The sequence below is a fragment of the Mastigoproctus giganteus genome, chromosome 5 (assembly GCF_048544385.1).
Source record: "Mastigoproctus giganteus isolate SK-2022 chromosome 5, ASM4854438v1, whole genome shotgun sequence".
Classification (NCBI taxonomy): Eukaryota; Metazoa; Arthropoda; class Arachnida; order Uropygi; family Thelyphonidae; genus Mastigoproctus; species Mastigoproctus giganteus.
In genome coordinates, this window is record NC_143579.1 from 236,956,571 (window position 1) to 236,976,618 (window position 20,048).

The window sequence follows — 20,048 nt, forward strand, 5'->3', positions numbered from 1 at the left end:
CATCCTCCTAGTTAGATAACCTCACAACATTCAATAACCCTGTTAATTCTGTATAAATTCAAAATTAGTTCCACCATGGATGTGGGATGGTGCCACAAAACTGTAACTACAAATTCTGGCTGTCCGATATTTTCAAACTGAACTCTCGGTGCTGTCAGTCATATTCTATCAGCCATTGAGATCTTCCTGACGTTTCGTGCTCTGAAACGCCTTGACTCGTGTATATTGCAGTACATAGCTTCGCTGCGCTCTCTCTCTCTCTCTCTCTCTCTCTCTCTCTCTCTCTCTCTCTCTCTCTCTCTCTCTCTCTCTCATACCACAGAGAGTAGATCTGCGCTTGACTCCTGCAGCCAACCGAAGTTAAGAAATACTTCTCAGCTGTCCATATAAATCCTCCGGAATAGAGGGATTTTTATAGACTTTTCAGCTTCGTTTGATGAGTCGGTCTCGAAGGGTTTACAACTTTTCCCTTGGATACTAAGATTTTGACAACGAATAATAGGTAAACTGACGTAATGCATGCAATTTACAGACCAGATATACTAATGCCTCATGACTTTAGTTTCTTCGACTCATTGATACAACTCAACCCTTCCTTTCAAACTGTGTGCCTCAACCAACTAAGATCTATAAAATTCAAGTATAATCTTAAACAAGTATCTTCTGTCTTAGCTTTCAACCCACGCACAGTGCTATATTGCAAGTACTATAGGTTCTAATACCTTTGTTCTCGTGATTCTCATAAACATAAAAAAAAAAAAAACTATCTGCTCTTCAAGATTCACATCTAAAATTACCAAAATTTTTCTTCTAACTTTTAGAAATTCAAGTGGATGTCAATGTCAATAAGTTTATTCTAGCTTCTGAATCCTCAACGCATCCACTTTTCCTTAATACTGTAAATTTCATCAGCCTTTTGTGTATTTAGAGTGCATATTTAAAAAGGGGGAGGGGAAAGAAAACCATCTTGAAGACGCTGGGTAGCAAATCTGCGCCAGTTCGGTCGCTTTATGACCACTTTTATTAGTTTTATTCACTATGTAAGCCCTCGTGGGTAGAACGTTGGTATAATCCCTGTCCTCCCCCACACCATGTGGAAAAGACCTGAGTTCGAATCCCGTCGATGACGAGAGGAAGATTTTGGTTCTTTTTCACAACGTGGCTGAGCTAGTCGGTCTCAAGAGGGTAGCATGGTTTTTTCTCCGAAACTCAGGTTTTTCGTCCAGCAAACAGAAAATCGATCACAGAACAAACGTAATCTACAGACATTACATAAACGAGGCAATATGGCCTAAGTGTTGCTGATGCGCCTAAAACCCAACAACAACAACCAATCACTATCTAAAATTATTTTTAAAAATCGGCTGCAAAAAATGCTGCTGCTTCAAAGACGGCAGGATTGTTGGTCTGTCATATCTAAGGGGGTTGGTTGTTACCTCCAATTTCATTTCCTACTTTTCTTTTGTTTCACTGCATTCTGTGCAAACATGTTTTCACCTGGTTTCTATACTCTTTTTATTCTCACCGGACATGGCTCCAAATGGACCAAGCTTGTCTCCTTCCACCTTTCTGACGCTTTGTTCTTTCTCAGTGGACAACCTGAAGACTGGGAATATTATTATTATTTATTCAGTTTTAACCCATGTACAGCGAATGTGCTAGGAGGGTTACCGGTTTCATGTCTATTTTGACTAACATTAATATGGAGGCGCCTCCGTAGCCAGGTGGGAAGGAGCAGCAGCAGTACGTAACGCACGCTTCTTGATTAGACCGGGGTTCGATCCCGTCACCACCAAATACGGGGATGCGGAAAGATCAGGGAATGATCACCGCATATTCCCGGAGCAATATGGCCTTAGTTGCTAATGCTCCTAAAAACCAAATAACAAACATAACAAACAATAACATTAATATGGAATTAATAAATTATATTGTATAGATTGAGTACATACATTAGATCGCACAGAATCACATTACAATTAATCAATAAGAAAAAAAAAATCTCAACGATAGGTTTTCATTAGAACTGATGAGTTGGAATGTTTTTGACACCGCTTGGGCTCTGTATTTCTTGGAGTTGCACATCGGGTCTTAGAGCTGCGTTGGGTGTTACCGGTGTAGTGTTTCCTTTCTTCTGCTTGACGTTTTGTCAAAACCCTGGAGATGTTGGTAGTGTCAAACTTCTCGTTATGAGTTGTGACAGGATAGTGATGTTTCTAACAGCAGCAAGTTGTTTCCACCGGATGACTTGCAAGTTAACAAACATCACTGACTTCGAGATGGTTGGTGGGGTCCGAGTAACACTATTTAGCTATCGGAGGATCCAGTATTCAATTTTGAGGAATTTCGCCAAGTGACTAGATAGGGCAGATGACTAGATTACAGATGCATACATGAACACTATGGTAATGCATCGTTGAGTATACTGTACGATCATTTTAGCCTTGTTAATATCGGTAAGTTTTTATTTGATGTTCCCTAGTGCTGATAGGAAACATCAAATAAGATGTTCCCTAGTGCTGATAGGAAACATCAAATAAGATGTTCCCTAGTGCTGATAGGAAACATCAAATAAGATGTTCCCTAGTGCTGATAGGGAACATTAAATAATCTCATTTGAGCTGATTTACTGTGGTTAATATAGAGGCCAACTGAATTTAAGTGTAAGTCAGCTAATAATTGAGCAGCCTGTGAAGTTTTTGTGGAGGCTTTATTTGGGTCACCAGAACAGATAAAAAGCCTGAGGTCATCCGCGTACGATAGTATATTATTATTATTATTAGCCATATGGTGCAAGGAAGCCTGAGGCTTACGCTGCACCAACCAAAAAAAAAAAAATTTCTGAATTATCCAGAGAGAGAGAGAGAGAGAGAGAAATGATGATATCCAGGACCCTAGGTGTGCCAAGCCCATACTTACCGGATGTGAGCTACTGGGGTTACTGGACAGGAAGAGCTCAAGTGACGCAGCAGACAATAAAGTAGAGGGAAGCCCACATTCCGATACTCCTCTTGCAGTTGGCGTATTCCCAAATAAACTGATTGTGGGTGACTGAAAGGTGCCTCTCCTGAAGGATGGTTACCAATATCAGAAGAATTTTTTCATGGATGATGAATAGTTTTGCAGAATATTAAGAATAGCAGGGAGTGACTCTATCAAAGGCAAACGATGTCAACGAAGGATGTTCATTTGGGATTTGTTGTTGAGGACCTCCTGGATTCTGATTAAAGCGTTCAAAAGTCTGGTGGTTTTCGGCCTTTTAGTGATAACTGTGTGGAGGTGAGCTAGCCTGTAGTAAAAGTAATGGATGGAGATTATGGAATATATCAGTTTTTCGAACATTTTAGCAAGGTGCAACTTATTGCTGTGGGTCTGAAATATTTGTGAGATTTTGGTTTTTCGTGTTCGGGACTGGCTTCACAGTAATGTACATTGTTTTCCATTGTTGGAAGTAATCTGATTCACGGGATTTCTTTGAAAATATGCAGTAAGAGATCCATTATATATGCACTTCAACTTTTTATAATGTAGAAGGGAAATCAGTCCCGACAACTGTCTGCGCGTGTAGCACACTGGTATCGTCACCGTCCTCCCCACACCGAGTGGAAAAGACCCGAGTTGGAATCCCGTCAATGACGCGAGGAACTTTAATGGGCTTTTTTCACTCCGTGGCTGAGTTAGTCGGTCTTGGGCATAGATAGCAAGGTTTTCCTCTCCGAAAAATTGGGTTTTTTCGTCCACAAAAGAGGTAAATCGACCAGAGAATACACGCAATTTACAGACACATTACATAAATGGCTATATAGAAAAAATTCTGGGTGACTCTAATAAAATAATTTGAGTCCCGATAACCGAATTGGAGGCATTTTATTAATTACAGTGATCAGTTGCTCTCTAGAGATTTCAATGGATGTCAGGGCAGCTATGCACTACTGGAATTTGCAGGAAGTTGTAAAGACTGCAGGAAATTGGTTACAGTAAAGAGTTTGGACTTCAGAAAATTGGTTAGCATGTCCTGTATCATTGTTCCTACTATCAAACCTTCGTCATCTGCCGGCTGCTTCTTACGATCTCTTCTTTCCTGGCTACGAAGCTGAACTTCTACAACCGAAAGCTGTCTGCAATCAATTACAAACCTTTGCTAACAAGGCCTCTTCTAGACGACGTGCACTACTGATGACTTCTACTGCCTCTGTTCCTGCGCCTGGAAGCGGCTCTCTTGTGCCACCCTTGATGTCCTCCACTGCATCTTAGAATCACCACTGTTCACACTGAACCACTATAACATATTCTAACTCTATCTTTTTAATTCTCTTTCTTCATTTTCCACTTTCCTGTCTTCATGTTGATACTGAACGTGTGTTTGTTTTTGGCACTGGGGTTCATATGGCGTTTGTCTTTTGCACTGCGCGTTATGCTGGAGCTGAGCTGGTTCTTTATAGGGTTTACTTCTTCTGCTGTCCTATCAAGTGTTTTATTATTATTATTATTATTATTATTATTATTATTATTATTATTATTTCTCCGTGATTGGGGGATTCCACTCCGTGACGGGTACTGCTGCCAAGTACATAGGGTGGTTGTAATGTCTGGTGTGACTGTTGGTCGAGGAAATCTATGACTCTTATTATTATTATTATTATTATTATTATTATATTTAACATTTATTTTTCTATTTTAGCCCTTTTGAGGACAGGTTTTCAGACTCTCAGCTTGCTTAAAGCAGATTTTTTTAAACTCTTTTATTTATTTATATATTTTATTTATTTATTTTTTTTTTCTGGTCTTTAGATGCTAGAGATGGGATTTTGTTGGTGCCTAGATTTGGGCTCCCTGGGTCCGGAATTGCTGGCATCCGCTGGTCTTTCACTACACTAATGGATACCGATTTTTTTTTTAATAATCCCAAACTTGCGTTGGTCATTCTGTATGGGATATTTCGGGTTCCACCACGATTCATGCCTAGTTATGACCCACCTCCTCGTGGTGTAAACGGACAGTGAGTGATAATGTTGTTGTTAGATGGGCGGGGCAGTCTTTCCAGATGATCGCCTTCCTGGTGGAAAAAGTGGTCAGTTGTTTCTGGCCACATAACAACACATACACACTACACATACATAAAATAACACACATTTCTGGTCGTTTTACAGAGTTCTGTAATGTCATCAGTGTACCATGCCGGAGTTGCACTAACATTCTACTGCCGTTCTACATAAGCTACATGTACTATACATGTCTACATGTTGCAAAAATAACATTCACTATGGATGATTTCTTGGTGGCATTTCTTTCACGTTTATTTATAATAATTGATAGTCAGTTACTTTTGCTCTTAATATAGTCCTACACATTAGCGTCCCACCTTCACGGTATGCTGAACGAAACTCCTTGACACGGAAAGAAATCAATAAGTAATACATTGTATTATAGTACTGCTCATGATAAATTTTGCAGCATTTAGTTTCAACTCAATAAAAGCTAGTTTTGTGCCATACAGATTACAATGATTATGTAATCCTTACAAGGTCGTTTTTGTGTGGGCGGATGAGTTTTTGCTTGCGAAGAGAGCCTGCTCAGGCAACTGGATGTTTCTGGTAAGTCTTTTAAGATTATACCGCTAAATTTTTAAGAGACCACAACTAATCTATCATTTGTGTTATCATTTAGGGGTGTTATCAGCATAAATTAACGATGAAGTCAAATTACAGGTAAATTAATTATATGTTTCACGCACTAAAACAAAGTATTAATCTGAAGTCGGTCATTAATTTTCCTTTTCTCAGACAGCCCGTAAGAGCACACACGCCTTTGTGGCTAACGGCGATATTTCCGATTATATGACGTCACATCTTAAATACATAATTAAGCAATCCTGGCTATGGTTTATAACGTTGGAAAGAGAACCAAGGTTAAACTTGGTTCTCTTTCCAATAGTAAATAAGCCTGCATTTTAAGAAAAATAATTTCTTAAAACATTAGGCAAGTTTGTAACGAATTAATAATTTTTATAAATTCGCAATGCAAACACAGTCTTAATTAATCTATTTAAGAAACTGCGTGTTCCTAAGATATAATCAATAATTTGGAATTTTAAATATACAAATGTTACCAAAAGTTTATAGATTATTTGTAATTTTGACATAAAATGCGAAATGTGTCGCTCCTTTAAAGTTGCTTGTTTATTACTATTACTATTATTAGCCATATGGTGCAAGGAAGCCTGAGACTTATTCTGCACCAGCCAAAAAAAAAAAAAATTCTGAATTACCCTGAGAGAGAATAAGAGTCAGAAGTAGAAAGGAAGGGAATCACCAAGAAAGAGAAGAATGATGATATCCAGCTCAGGACCCTGGGTGTGCCAAGCCCATACTCACCAGATATGAGCCCATGGGGTTCTTTGATCAACTACTGATCGTTTGGTGTAAATTATTCCAAAGCACAGTACGTAAAAGCATTATTATTTTCTTAATCATTGTGACCATTTTCTTTTAATTATTTTTCCTAAGAGCATTTCCACGTGGAGAATTTCATAGCGTCACACAAACAGTTAGAGCATACCATTCTGAATTACCCTGACAGTTACGAAATTAAATCATTCTGACATTTACAATCACTTTTTTTTTTACGATGAAACATCTAAGAAGTTTAAACTCTTATAACGTTTTTCTTAAAACGCAGTTTTCAGAAAAATTATTTCTTAAAACCTAACCTTATTAGTAAGTCTGTAAGAATTAATAATTTTTATAAATTCATATTTTTACGCGAATTAATTACCAAAAGTTTAGAGATTATTTGTAATAATTTTGACAATTTAAAATGCGAAAGGTGTCGCTCCTTTAAAGTTGCTTGATCTACTATTGATCGTTTGGCGTACTTATAAATTATTCCAAAGCGCAGTACGTAAAAGCATTATTTCCTTAATCAGTGCGACATTTTTCTTTAAATTATTTTTCCTCAGAGTATTTCCATGCGAAGAATTTCCTAGCGTCACACAAACAGTTAAAGCATCCCACCTACGCTTACGAAATTAAATCATTCTGACATTTACAATTATTATTATTTTTTTTTTATCTAGGAAGTTTAAACTCGTATAAGAGGAGCGTTGTTAGAATTCAACGACCTCACAGGGGGGTATAACGCGCGTGTGATTGAAGAAAAGAGGATGTAAGTTGTCCCCTGAAGCTCGGGCACTGAAGTAGGAGGCAGGGGAGTCGCTATCTACCAGTCTCAGTTTGCATTGCCCAAATTTGGGGTACTTATACAACCAGCAGGCCGGCACTGCTTCAGAGTGTGCTATACACTCATACCCGGTTTCTTTTTGTTATTTTTGGAAAGCCAATGCAAAAGACGCGCGCAGTACGACTAAGCGTCTGAAGTTGTGCGTGATTCGCCATCGTACGGCGAGGCTGTTTCCGAGGTGAGTAAGCCGGCAAGGCGCGGCTATACATAGTGTTACGAAAGGCCACTTCGCCATCGTCCAGCTACGGACTGCGGCGATTTTGCTATCGCTTCTGAACACAGCAACCCGGTAAGTGGAATATTTTATTATTTTGCGAGTGTATTATTTGTAATTAATTGCTCAGTTGTATTTTAGGAACTTAGCGATTAGTTCATTCAGGAATTAACGTCTTATGTTAAATTTACCTGAGAAATATTCTTTCGTTACGTTTGTCACGAATTTTCAGAAGACAATCCGTTATTTTTTTGATTCGTTAACAAATAATTTTGTCCATCATAAATTAAATGTGGTTATTTACAGAATACCAAAGCTGCACCTCAAATAGTTAATAATTCGTTTGGTAATTATTAAAGTAGACTAACTTTCATAATATGCAGTGGATACTTAAGTATGAATGTTTAATGTGTACTTCGAAATGTGGAGATACGTGCATTTGTATTCTAACTCAAAGCAATCTAGATGGAATTATTAGTTTACATTAAAATATATATATTAACGCGCCAGTGCATTTATCTTTGCAATGACCTTTGACATTTTACCTTAACCCTTTATCATAATCTATCACACTAAGTCAAACATTGCTCCTACTTGTCTGTCAAAGGCGCGTTTTTTTTTTTTTTTTTTAATTTGAACTATGGAGTTGCTACTGTGCTGTATCTTATTTGGGTAGAATTGCAGAAAAATCTTTGGTTTGCTTTACAGACTTCCAACCTTTGTTTCAATGTCTTAACCTTTTATGGAGAACTGCTACAATCGTGTCATCCCTGTGTGTGCGTGCGTGGTCCACGTGAACGATAGGATGGCAGGAAATTGCAGTTCGAACGTCAACGCGTCGACGGACGCCAGCCAACTTTGTATCTTCGTAGTTCATAAGGCAGTGGGGATACTTTTCAGCAAAATTGTAGCTGTTGAGCACTGCTTGCCTGGAGGGCGGGGTCGGGACTTTCGGGGTTCGAGGTGTGGCGCGACAGTCACGTGATGCGATGAAAGCTTCGTCTGCATTCGATCAGCGAAAAGATAGAAAGAAAGTTGAGCACGAACTGAAGATTGAGATTACTCAGACAGCCAAACGCAAGGAACGTCTTAATGGCATTAATAATCGTTTGGAACCGTTGAATAAAATATTTCGAATACTTTTTTCAGTCTTTCATTTGAATTCTTTGCAATGGAAGGTAGAATTCCAACTTTTGTTCTGAAATGGAAATGTTACTGATTCATGAAAGATTTTAAGCCGTTCGGTTTTAATTCTGAATTGATTCTCCACGGATGATTATGGAGAGCACTAGGGCGTAGCCACGGTACTTTAAACAACCAGAGTGCGCCCTACTTTTTTTTCCTCCTTGGTTTTGAACTGTTTAAGGTAAACGCTAAAGGCCACGAAGCATTAATCGAATTCTTCCGACAGCCTTCAAAACCATTTCATTCTTAAATAAAGATCAAATATAGAAAGGTAGTAATGCCTTGTGTAACATTGTTTTCCCATCTTATTATAGCATTGTTTAAGTATATTAATTAAATATAATTAATTCTGGTAATTTTAAAGAACATTATTTCAGTCTGCTTTGTGCATATTATTGTCTGGAAGTTGTCCTTTTGAGGGGCTCATATTTTTTATTAGTCTAATTCGTAAATTAGAATTTTATTTAATAACTCATTTGTTTAATTTTATCTAGTCTGTCTTGTAAATTAAATTTATATCCCCTCACTCCTCTTGAGTGTAGAGTTGTGAACCATTTATTTTTCAGCATAGTTCCCCCACCCACCACCTCCTTAAGTCAACGCACTTTTTGACACAATCCACTAGCTTTGGTAACCGGCTCAAAAATTCAGACTGACTCAAACCAGTTTTTGACTGCATTACATCATAGAATTGTCACTGTCAAATTTCTGTTCTTCAAAGTCCTTTTTGAAATTTGGAAAATAGAAAATAGTCCGATGGAGCCAAATCCGGTGAGTAGGAGGGATGCTGTAATGGCTCGAACTCACAGTCATGTAGTGTTGCCTGAGTCACAAACGCTGCGTGCGTGTGTGCATGCATGCATTTTCATGATGCAAGACGATTCCTTTGGCAAATTTCCCGCAGCTCTTGCACTTAAATTCCTCGCGGAAACGTCTCGGTAGGCTAGAATAATACTCGGCATTGATTGTGGAATCTCGTTCAAGGAAATCAACCATAATCACTCCTTCTGTATCCCAAAAGACGGATGCCGTGACTTTCCCAGCCGACTTCTGCACTCGAAACTTTTTAGGAGAGAGAAAGAGAGAAGAGGGTATTTCCATTGATATTGTTGTTTCAGGTTCGAAGCGGTGGTGCACCCGTGTTTCATCCATAGTGACATACCGTCCCGAAAACTGAGCTTCATTAGCTTCAAAATGTTGCACAATCTCACTCTTTCCTTCTTCTGATCTGCGTTCAGTGCTTTAGGGACCCATCTCAAAAAAAAAAACACCTTTTCATTCCTAAAACATTCATCACAATATCGTGAACTCGCTTATGGGAGATATGGTGTGCAAATGTTGTCACAATGTGCTTGAATGTTATTCTGCGTGTGCATCTTCAACACTGTCCCATCCACCCTTAAATTCTGTAACTGTAGATTTTGACAGTGGCATATGAAGAACAAAGTTCCCTTAATGATATATACAGCGTATAAATATATATATATATAATCACTAGCCAATCGGACCATCTTCACCTTGCAATGCTTCACTTTTACCTGGATTGAAGTGGATTCTTTCAAGACGACTACGTCAAAAATTATATCTGAATGGTTCGAAGAACATTCCCAACTTCCACCCTAGCTGCCTAATTCTCCAGGTCTCGGTCCAATTGAGAATGTCTGGGGTATGTTGGAAAGGGCAGTTCTCTGCTGACCACAATACACCAGCTACAAATATCCTGATGGAAGAATAGTCAAATCCGGAGCTCGACTCCCTCAGATACTTAGTGGAATGCATGCCACGACCTGTAAGGCTGCAATTTGGGCAAAAGATCGCCCAACTAGATATTGAATAAAGGTTTCTAATGTTTTGGCCAATGAATGTATAAATGCCTTTTGTTTGAGATAATAACTAGGGCAATATCCCGGTACGGTTAATCATCATGGTTCACAACAAAAACTTGGATAAAGACTATACATCAAATTATATAACTAATACCGAATAATTCAAAAGTCAAGAGAAATTGTCTCGATCATAAAATGTTCTTGTAGGATAACCACGCTAAAATGTAACTTCAGCTAGTACTGTACTTTCTTTCGCAACTCACTCGTGTTTTCTTGGCCGACCTGCACCAGAAATAACTTTGTGTGGGTAGTTCTTTAAGCCCATTCTGTTATTTTATTTTCGCTGTCTGCCTTCATTCCAGTCTTGGCTGGTATTGTTAGATCACAAAATGGTAATATTTATTCTATTCACCTCGATTACCTCTTTTTTTTTATTTTTTTTTAAATAACCAATTAAAGATCATCGATGAGTTTCATCTTAAGAACACGCGTGATTTTCAGACACAAGGCACGTGATCTCAATTACACTTCCGTTCGTCTGATAGCAGTCCATTCGAATGCGCCAAAATACCGGAAATTAAAATGCTTATTGAAATTGGTCGGAAATTGAAATACTTATTTTTATTTTATTTGTTTTTTTTTAGTAAATAAGCCTACAGAAGATGGTCGCATAATATTTTTTAAATACTTGGAAGTGATGATGTAATTTTATACCTTTTTTTTTTTTTTTTTTTAATACGTTTAAACAGGAAACAGTGCCAGAGTTATCGGTACGCTCTTATAAAATGAAGTCCTTTCACTAAAATTGAATGAAGCAAAAATTATTTTTAAAATAACCAACATGAATTTCTATAGAGTAAGGTTACTTGCTTTTGTATTTTATTTTTTATTTTAATATGTATTTTTCTCTAGAAGATTTAAATTCGTCAGTGAGACCACGTAAATTCCAAATAACAGTTTTAAATAAATTATTTATCAGAGCAGTTTTGTAGAAAATATCAACATAGAAAAAATCCCGAATTTATTAGAGATATTTTCTATATTGGTACGTCTCAGAGTAAGTTTAATTTCTTGCAGTTAGTTCTTCTCCGATTTTCTTCCTCATAATCGGTTACCAAATAGGTAACCGATTATAGGTATTAGTGACGTATTACTCAAGTTTTTCCATTATAGTGTTTTCATTGATGGATAAAACTACGCTTTTGCGTTTCGTGGATACTTTTGCACCACATGGCCACTACGTGATGGAAATGTCATTCGTCACAAGTATAAACAGCAGATTACACCACAGAGAGACTTAGATTTACGTTACCTCACTTAAAAATATTTCTGGAGACTTTGTTTTGGAAAAATGTTTTAGAATAGTGCAATGCAGGGACAATTCTGTGAAAAGACGAGAGCTTTCGCTAGTAAGAAAACCAGTCCTGGTAATAATGGATTTGCCACTTGTCGCTCGCTTGGAAAAGCTTGGGTTCAAATCTAGTCTAATACTGCAGAAAACATCGCGGAGCAGGTCCAAGATACAAGAACATTGTCAAGACATCAGCCCCCGGTCTGATGTCTTGCGTGTAGATATCGCCTGAAGTATGCTTTTTAGGAGTGTGTCATCTCGACCATGAAGTTTAGAGAAAGTCTGATGGCATGAATCAGGATGTTTGTTTTTTTGGAGCATTAGCAACTAAGGCCATATTGCTCCGGGAATATGCGGTGGTCATTCCCTGACCTTTCCGCATCCTCCGTATTTGGTATGGCATGAATGAGGCTGGGTCTATTGGTAGTAGTAGTGTCCATGACCTGCTTGGACGTGTAAAATTGTACCCCATTTGCACTATGAAAACGATCCCTGTTTTACTACATCTCTCTCTCTTTGTACAGCAGGATCATGCAGGACTTTTGTGAACAGTGACATCGAAAAGTTGGGCTGGTCGGTTTGGAGCCGGACCTGCATCCCATTGAACACCCTTGTGAAAAGACCAACTATGGCTCAAATTGGAGAGAAATCTCGGCCAACTCCTATCTGAAATTGATGGAAAGTATTCTCAGGAGGGTTGAAGATGTAATAAGGTCAAAAGTAGTCATACTATATATTAAGTTTGACATACAAACACTTGTTACAACTACTTGTGTGTGTTCGATAGTTTTGGAAATCGCACATGAGCACGACTTTGGAGCAGTGTCTGACGAAATGCTATTGCGAGCAAAATAAATAGCCAGCGAGGCATTATGGAGAAAATTGCGACGCTCGTAACGTCATATTCGATATGCCTGGACTTGTGTACGAGAGGAGAAAGGATCCATGAACAAAGCTTAGAATTAACAATAAATGACCTTAATTCTCTGGACTGTTTTCGTTTGGGAATATTTAAAGGAACTGTGTACTGTAAACCAATTAACAGCATGAAGGAACTGGTAGCTCAGGTAAACATGCTGTAATCCCGTGCACCCTTGTTGCCATGGGTGGGTCGTCCACATAGGTGAATCGAGCGGTTACCTAGGGAGCAAGCATACATTCCTTCATTTGGATGATTTTGGAGTAGGGGACGCCTATTGTGTATTTCAGGTAGGGTGCCCGTTGCTGTCAAGCTGGTCTAGGGCCACTTCTGTTTATTGCAAGTGCAGAGTCTATATCCTGTTTAATTGTTCGCAAGTCATCCAACAAGCATTCCTCAAAACAAGTTTACCTCTGAAAATATTTCATAGGAATTTTAGTCTGCAAATTTCTATATTCAGAAATGTAAAGCAGATTATTAGTAAAACTCTCACTCTTGCAAAAGCGAATATCCTTCTCCCGCATCCAGGTACGGCTTTCACAAAAGATGGACTTAAATTGTCTGTTTTTAAAACCATTTTACGCTTTGCAGGAACGCGCCTTTTTCAGTAAAACTGGATATGATTGTAGCAATTAATCAAAGTGTACTCGTGTTATAGTCCCAAATAAGGTGTGCTATTATCAGCCTAACTCGGTGAAAGGTCAAGTGGGGTTTGATTTCGTTTTAATCTGGCTACCAATGTTCAAGTAGTTCGAAAAATCTTGTCAAAGATATGAACTTCCTTTAAAATTTTTCAGATTCATTCTAGAGAGTGTCATAACTATTGAGGGTCAGTTTCCTTACCCTCAAATCTTTGAATAAAAGGATTTTTGAGGCACAAGACGCTTGCTTAGGCTATATTAGTCTTCTTCCAGCTTATGAAAACTGTTAGATTTGGATAGTTTTTCGAACAAAGTTTTTGAAAAACCTGCCAAGCCAGAGTGATCAGCTACAATCACTTCGTTCAGTTCTTAAAAATACCAAAGTGCAATGTTGAACATTCAGCCGAACGTCTAAGTGTAAATAAACCAAATGGAACAAACAAATTTTGGTTACCTCACCTCATCAGGAGAAAACCACAAGGCATCGACGCATGGCATTTCGATAACTCTTAGACTTAGCAGATGGGCTAAGTCAGCAAGCCCATGTAGCACGAACTGCAAGCAAAAACAATTGAAATTAAACAAGATTATATATTAGAATCAGAAGGCTATTCGTTCGCTCTTCCAGTTAATTACAATCAGTGATTAAATGTAATTATTCTAATGATCAGACTATTACTTAATGATCCGTTTTAGGTGGCTGCCTATATGCCAGTTTCCCCATCCATGATGTAAAAGAACACGCCATTTTTTACCAGCGCCACCTACTTTCCTAGAAGTTATTGTAATATACGATCTTGGATTTTTATTATTATTTTTTCCAGGCTTCGTAACAAAATCTATTAGTACTATTCGAACCATAAACACCTGTTTTATGTGAATAAATTCAACCGTCATAAAAAAAAATTAAAAGTAGCTAGTTGGAAAAATAATGTTCTCTTTCATAACCACGAGAGGTCGCATGGTTCTTTCACGGGGCCCCATCCATGTGCATTTTTAGAATATAAAAACTAAACTTCTGCGTTACACAACTAAGAAGAATTTTCAATCAACGGTGCCCTGAAAACTTTCGTTCACCGCTAGCATTAGCAGTCCGCCATCTGTCATCCGTCTCTAGTCTGCTGTGTCGCGCGGGTTATTCACGTGCTTACAAAAATAACCTTTTCGAAATGTACGAGCCGCTTTTAGTGCGTTGGTTCGTCGCTGCAGATCTTTGCTCCGTCTGCGACCTTCAGACCACACGTGTGGATTATCTCGCGGATTTCTGGGAATGTTTAGTTCATAAGGTATCTTGATGTTTGACTCCTTAAGCCAATGAACCCCTTAGTACCGGCTGCTATTCCTCCCCTTCCAACCATCCCCCTAGATTTATTTTCTTTTGGCATTTTTTGAGACTTGCAGTTGAACTTTAGCAAAAATACAAATACTTTGATCTCGGTTGCTTCAAATACGAGCCACTGTCATTTGCTGTTCCATTTCTCTGATAGGTTTGACAACTCTTCCTTAAGGGGGGGGGGGGAACAAAAAACGCGCGGGATGGAAAGTCAGTAATCCGAAACTTCGTTTATCCGAAATCAGTCAAGGAACTGGTAGAGAGGTTCATCCACATGCACATTCTTCTTTTTCGCGAGTCAAAATATTTTAAGAAAGAAACAAATTTAACGAACACTGATGTGTAATTGGACCTGCTTTAATCCCTTTTAATACGAGTGCTTTAGCTGTTGTTTTTTTTTTTTTTTTTTGGAAAAGTTTTTTTTTAAAGTTTCCCCGTCCCTGATGTTTCGTTATATTTTTCTTCGATTGTTGGAACAAACTTCCATCGGGTGTAGTAGAGGTGGTAGTTTGAAAAATTCGAGGAATAACTAGACCAACTGTTAGAGAGGACGGATAGGTGAAATGGGAAGTACTGGCCTTTTTGTTAATGCTGTATAAGCTTGCTTTATTGCACTTTCCACTTTTATCACAAGAACGTCAGTGAATTTAGCAGTCACGCGAACTTGAACGACGATGAACTCCAACACCTGTACTGATATAACCGCGTTTGACCAATTAGCTACGTCAGTCGCTAATTTTTGGTTCTTTTTAAGATGTTTAAAATGCGAGGCGACTTTAAGCAACGCCTCTCTCTCTCTCTCTATTCAATCTGGTTTTAGGAACCGACGAATCGGGAGGTTGTCCGGGAACACAATTCTTGGCTGAAATTACACCGAGTTTACTTTGCATCAGAAACACCTACTTAAGATTTCGTGGGGCCACCTTCTGCCCGTAATACAGCCCGTACATTTCTTGGCATGGACTTCCACAGTGTGTTGCAGGGTGTCCTGTGGTAGGCTACACTTACTTTACACGATGTGTCCATGTAATTCCCGCATATTGTCAGGTGGATGCTCGTAGCATCAAATATCCTCCAGTAGATCCCAAACCTGCTCAGCTGGGTTGAGCGGCCATGGAAGGATGGAGAATTCATTGTCATGTTTTTGAAACAAGTTCGCAACCTGCTGGGCCTTGTAGCATGAAATGTTGTCTTTTTGATAGATTAGAGTTGGCTTGACATACCGTAATCATGAAAGAGTATACTTGGTCAGCAACGATAGAAAGGCAGGCGTTCCCATTGGGCCATTGATTAACAGTGATTAGAAGATGCAAGATATGCCACAAAAGCATTCCTCAAACCATAACACCGCCGCCTCCAGCCTACTGTGAGCACCAACAGTGCATCCGGGTGCCATGGCCTCTCGTTCCTTTTCCAAATGCGAATACGCCCATCAGCATGAGTTGGAAACAGGATTCATCAGACCAACCGATAATTTCCAACTGTCGGTCAGTGTTGGTGCTGACATGGCTATGCAAGCCGCAGTGAGCATGGGTGACCCTGACGACCGTCGGCTGCTTTAGCTAACCTATACGAGCTAATGTCCAGCCCATAGTCCATGTGTTTTGCGGAGTTGAGAAACTCCCGGTGCCGCTTGGCCTGTAACACTAAGTACATGTGTCTTGCTATTCCCACTGCGTACTAGTAGTTAGCTGGGTCATTCTGCTGCTTTGTTACGAAACGAGATACACGACTCTTACCACAGGCGTCGAGATATTGGCACCTGCACGTCTTATCCCCACAAACACTCCATGTTTGAAATCGGAAAGATCTCGACGCCGACCCATTCTTCCTTGCAGATACTCAAAAACTGATCGCCACATGTGCGAACTGCAATCTTATATCAGCCGTTCCCGACTTTGAGCCTTCGCCAGCATCACAGACCGATCAATTCCTACACGGGGCGGGGGGGGGGGGGGGGTTGTTCCTAATGCAGAGCCAACTCAGTGATATAATAATCGGTGTGTATGTTCCGAAGGAAATATGCAAGTGAAAGTAACCGATGGGTTAGGTTTGTTGACAGTTTTCGATCAGTTTGGTATTGCGATCAGTGGTGCTGCAGTGTATTTGTGAGGACTGTTCTTTAAAATTATCCCAATTTCAATTGCCCTGAGAATTTGACGGACAGTCTCAGTTACTGTGGCTAGTGTACAGGCCTAAAAGAATTCTAGTATTCAATAGAAAACCCTAATATTAGCTCTACGTACTCAAGTGGTTATTTTACAAATAGTAAAATTATTTGTGAAAGAAAAATATTTTACATACGTTTGGGATTAAAAAAAAAAAGAAAGAAAAAAGTTTCATCAAACATTAAATGGTGGAAATTTTTTAAAAGTTAACGCCCAGCGTATTTGACTACTTAAACTATTTCAACGTTCGGATTTACATTTTATGAAACCATCATCAGGGCTGACAAGAAAGAACATAAACTGGAAGTTGATGTTATAAAACTAGACCTAATGACGTTTACGTTACCCATTTCTTCTCTTCCTGTTCTACCAGTTGGTCTGATGTTTCCCAAAGAGAAATTGGAAACATCGCCTGCAGTTCATTTTAACAAAGTCAAACACCGACGAAATTTCTGTGCACGTGATACAACGCACGATGGGCAACAGACTTCTACGAAGGTTATCGCAGTTGTAATCTAGAACGACGATGTTTCGTAATCAATAAGCGTTCAGGAAGTCGTTGTTCACTACAATTTCACGTAAGATTTATGTAATAAAGGAAGACGAACTGCGTGATCTCTAGATAAACGAACTTTTTTTTTTTCCCCCGCTGGTTTATTCGTCGCATCACGCACCATCTTGCCTAGTGATCCTACGCAATAATACTCAGAACTAGAAGTGGGCGAGTAGTAGCTAACTGTGCGTCGATTATACTTTGTCTGAAATACTGATATTAGTTCGAGTATATTTTGAAACATTTCGCCAGCAAAACACTTTACTAAATAAGGCTAGGCTTTTAAACAGGAAATAGCTTGAAAGAATGGGAAACATGATGTTTATCCGCCATATTGCCCATTCATTCTTCCAAACAAACAATATTCAGTGCTTCAGCTACCATATTTGGTATACTGATAGCCTATATGTTATGTACGAATAAAATAATTTCCAGATTTCCATTTGTCTGATTTTAATTAAATTTGGAATAGCTCCATAAATCTTTTTAACAGGCTTAAATATAAAATTTTATGAAAATCCATCCACCGAGAGTCGAGTTATTACATGCGGACGGACATCTTATAGATAATAGGTGCTTTTAGCCTAACCATAATGACCAACCCTACCTCCACGAGTGGACGCATTCTACGGTATTGAGGAGAGACGTCACCGACTGACGCAGCATATATAGTAACGGCACCGTAGTGCCTGTCAGTAATTATGATTGCGGCGCTAGGAAGGTGGGGCCAGCATCTCAGCAACCGCAGGCATTGTCGACTGCTCTAGTTTGTAGTCGCAATACGAAATATTGCGACAACCCTGGTTTCTTTCTGGCAAACTACCTTTTTGGAAGTTGGCGCGGGTGGTGGGACTGTATACGCTGATTTTTCAAGGCCATTTGACCCTGTAAAACAAATTGGAAAAATACAGCACTGATGACCCCCCTTATCAGTTGGCTATCCAATTCTGTTATCAGTAGACATTATCGAGTTATCTATAATGTCTCACTATCTTGACAGATTCTTTACTACGAGGCGTCCCTCAAGGCTCCTCCTCGGGACTATTGTTTTAACATTTATATAAATAACCTAACCATTTATTGTAATTATTATTTAAGGATGTATCAATTTACCATATTGTAAACTAATGTTTGAAACTGTATAGTGCTTGTATTTAATATTTATTAAAAGATTAATAATGATTTTACCAGTGGCTCACGTTGTTGGTTAAGAATACGGAAGTGAAGAGTCGAGATGTATTGTCCTTTATTTAAAATTTACTTAGGGTTTATCAGTAAGTGTATCCGGTCATTAAATATGCTTTCATCTGGGAACGTAAGGCAATAGTCCCTAGACAGTTAACTGGGTTTTTTTTCTTCCCTCTCCTACTCTGACAGAGTACAGTTACAATGAATCTTTGTGGCTGGGAAGCCCTCTGCACGTTTGGATTCTTCATGATGAAACTATTTGGAGTTTGAGCGACTCGCCAGCAGGCAACGTGCCACCTTTTTTCTTCTCTCTATCCTCTTTTTTATTTCCTGAAAATAAAATGGTTCATTCTTCGGGAGGTAGAAGTGTGGAGGCAAACGCACACAGACCCTGCTTTGATTCGATTGTGTGCTTAATGTACTCGAGAGTTTCTGCACGTGTCTATAACTCCTATCCGTTTGAACTTATTGATAAAATAATTATTACTGAAATTTCAAGAAAGAGCCGAAATTTAAAAATTAAATCCAAAAAAAAAAAAAAAAAAAACAAAGTTGATTTTTAAAATGTTTCTTTTAGAATATTTTTTTTCTAAAAAATAGTTTCTTAATTCGCCCCTATCCTAGCGAGTGCCATGGGCGTCGAGGTTAGGGGCTGATGATCAAATTTAAGAAACCTTTAATTTATTAAATGTTTCTTACAATTCTCGAAAGAAATCTTTGTGGATCTGCATTATGCGTGTGTAAACTAGGAAAAAAAAAAAAAAAATTAAAGAAGTGAGCATTCTTGACACCCGGCAAGAACTGACTTTTGGCATTGGCCAAATGTTCAAGGATGATGGTCGGTCCGATTCCTTAAATATTTCATTACCCGGGAGTCAAATACTTTAATATGTTTGTCCTGCGTAACCAGGTGTTACATTTTTTGGACATTTTTCCTGAGGGGGTGGTGGGGGGAATTAGCTATGGATTCTCGACTCCAGTTAAGCTTCCTAACTAACATTTATCTGTTTTTTCAGAAGGTATAGTAGCATCATCAGATAAAGCTTTCATGCGATCGTGAATAACTTTTGGTCCTTTCCATTCTCCTCAAAAAATTAAGGATGGCCTGATGTTCAGTTTCGTTTCATCCGTGTTTTCCTTTGGATTAGCTACTTTAAATCTTTTCTGTTCGTCAATAGTTTCCCGTATCCATCTATCCCTGTGCAATAAGATACAGATGTTTTATGACGAACCTACAGTTTTTCAATATATATCAAGCATACATACTGTTGATCAAAGAACTTGTATCAAGTTCTTTGATCAACAGTATTAAGCATATTTATGGTCACGATAGATAACTTTAATGAATTCCTCCCGTGAATTTTGAAAATGCTAATGTGTTACTTCGTCAATATGAAACCTTGTTTAATTTTGTACAATTTGTTATAAATA

At 38.6% G+C, this 20,048-nt stretch overlaps 1 protein-coding gene across 4 annotated transcripts in view; it reads left to right on the forward strand.

Moving 5' to 3' along the window:
* The first annotated feature begins 7,364 nt into the window (after positions 1 to 7,364).
* The window catches only part of LOC150086308 (filamin-A-like), a 470,984-nt gene continuing 458,300 nt past the window's right edge, over positions 7,365 to 20,048 (forward strand). The window contains exon 1 of one of the 4 annotated variants that reach the window (XM_090374465.1): positions 7,365 to 7,528. The gene's annotated coding sequence lies outside the window, so the exon portion shown is untranslated. The remainder of the gene's footprint in view (positions 7,529 to 20,048) is intronic. The other 3 variants (XM_090374466.1, XM_090374467.1, XM_090374468.1) reach the window with 3 other exon arrangements.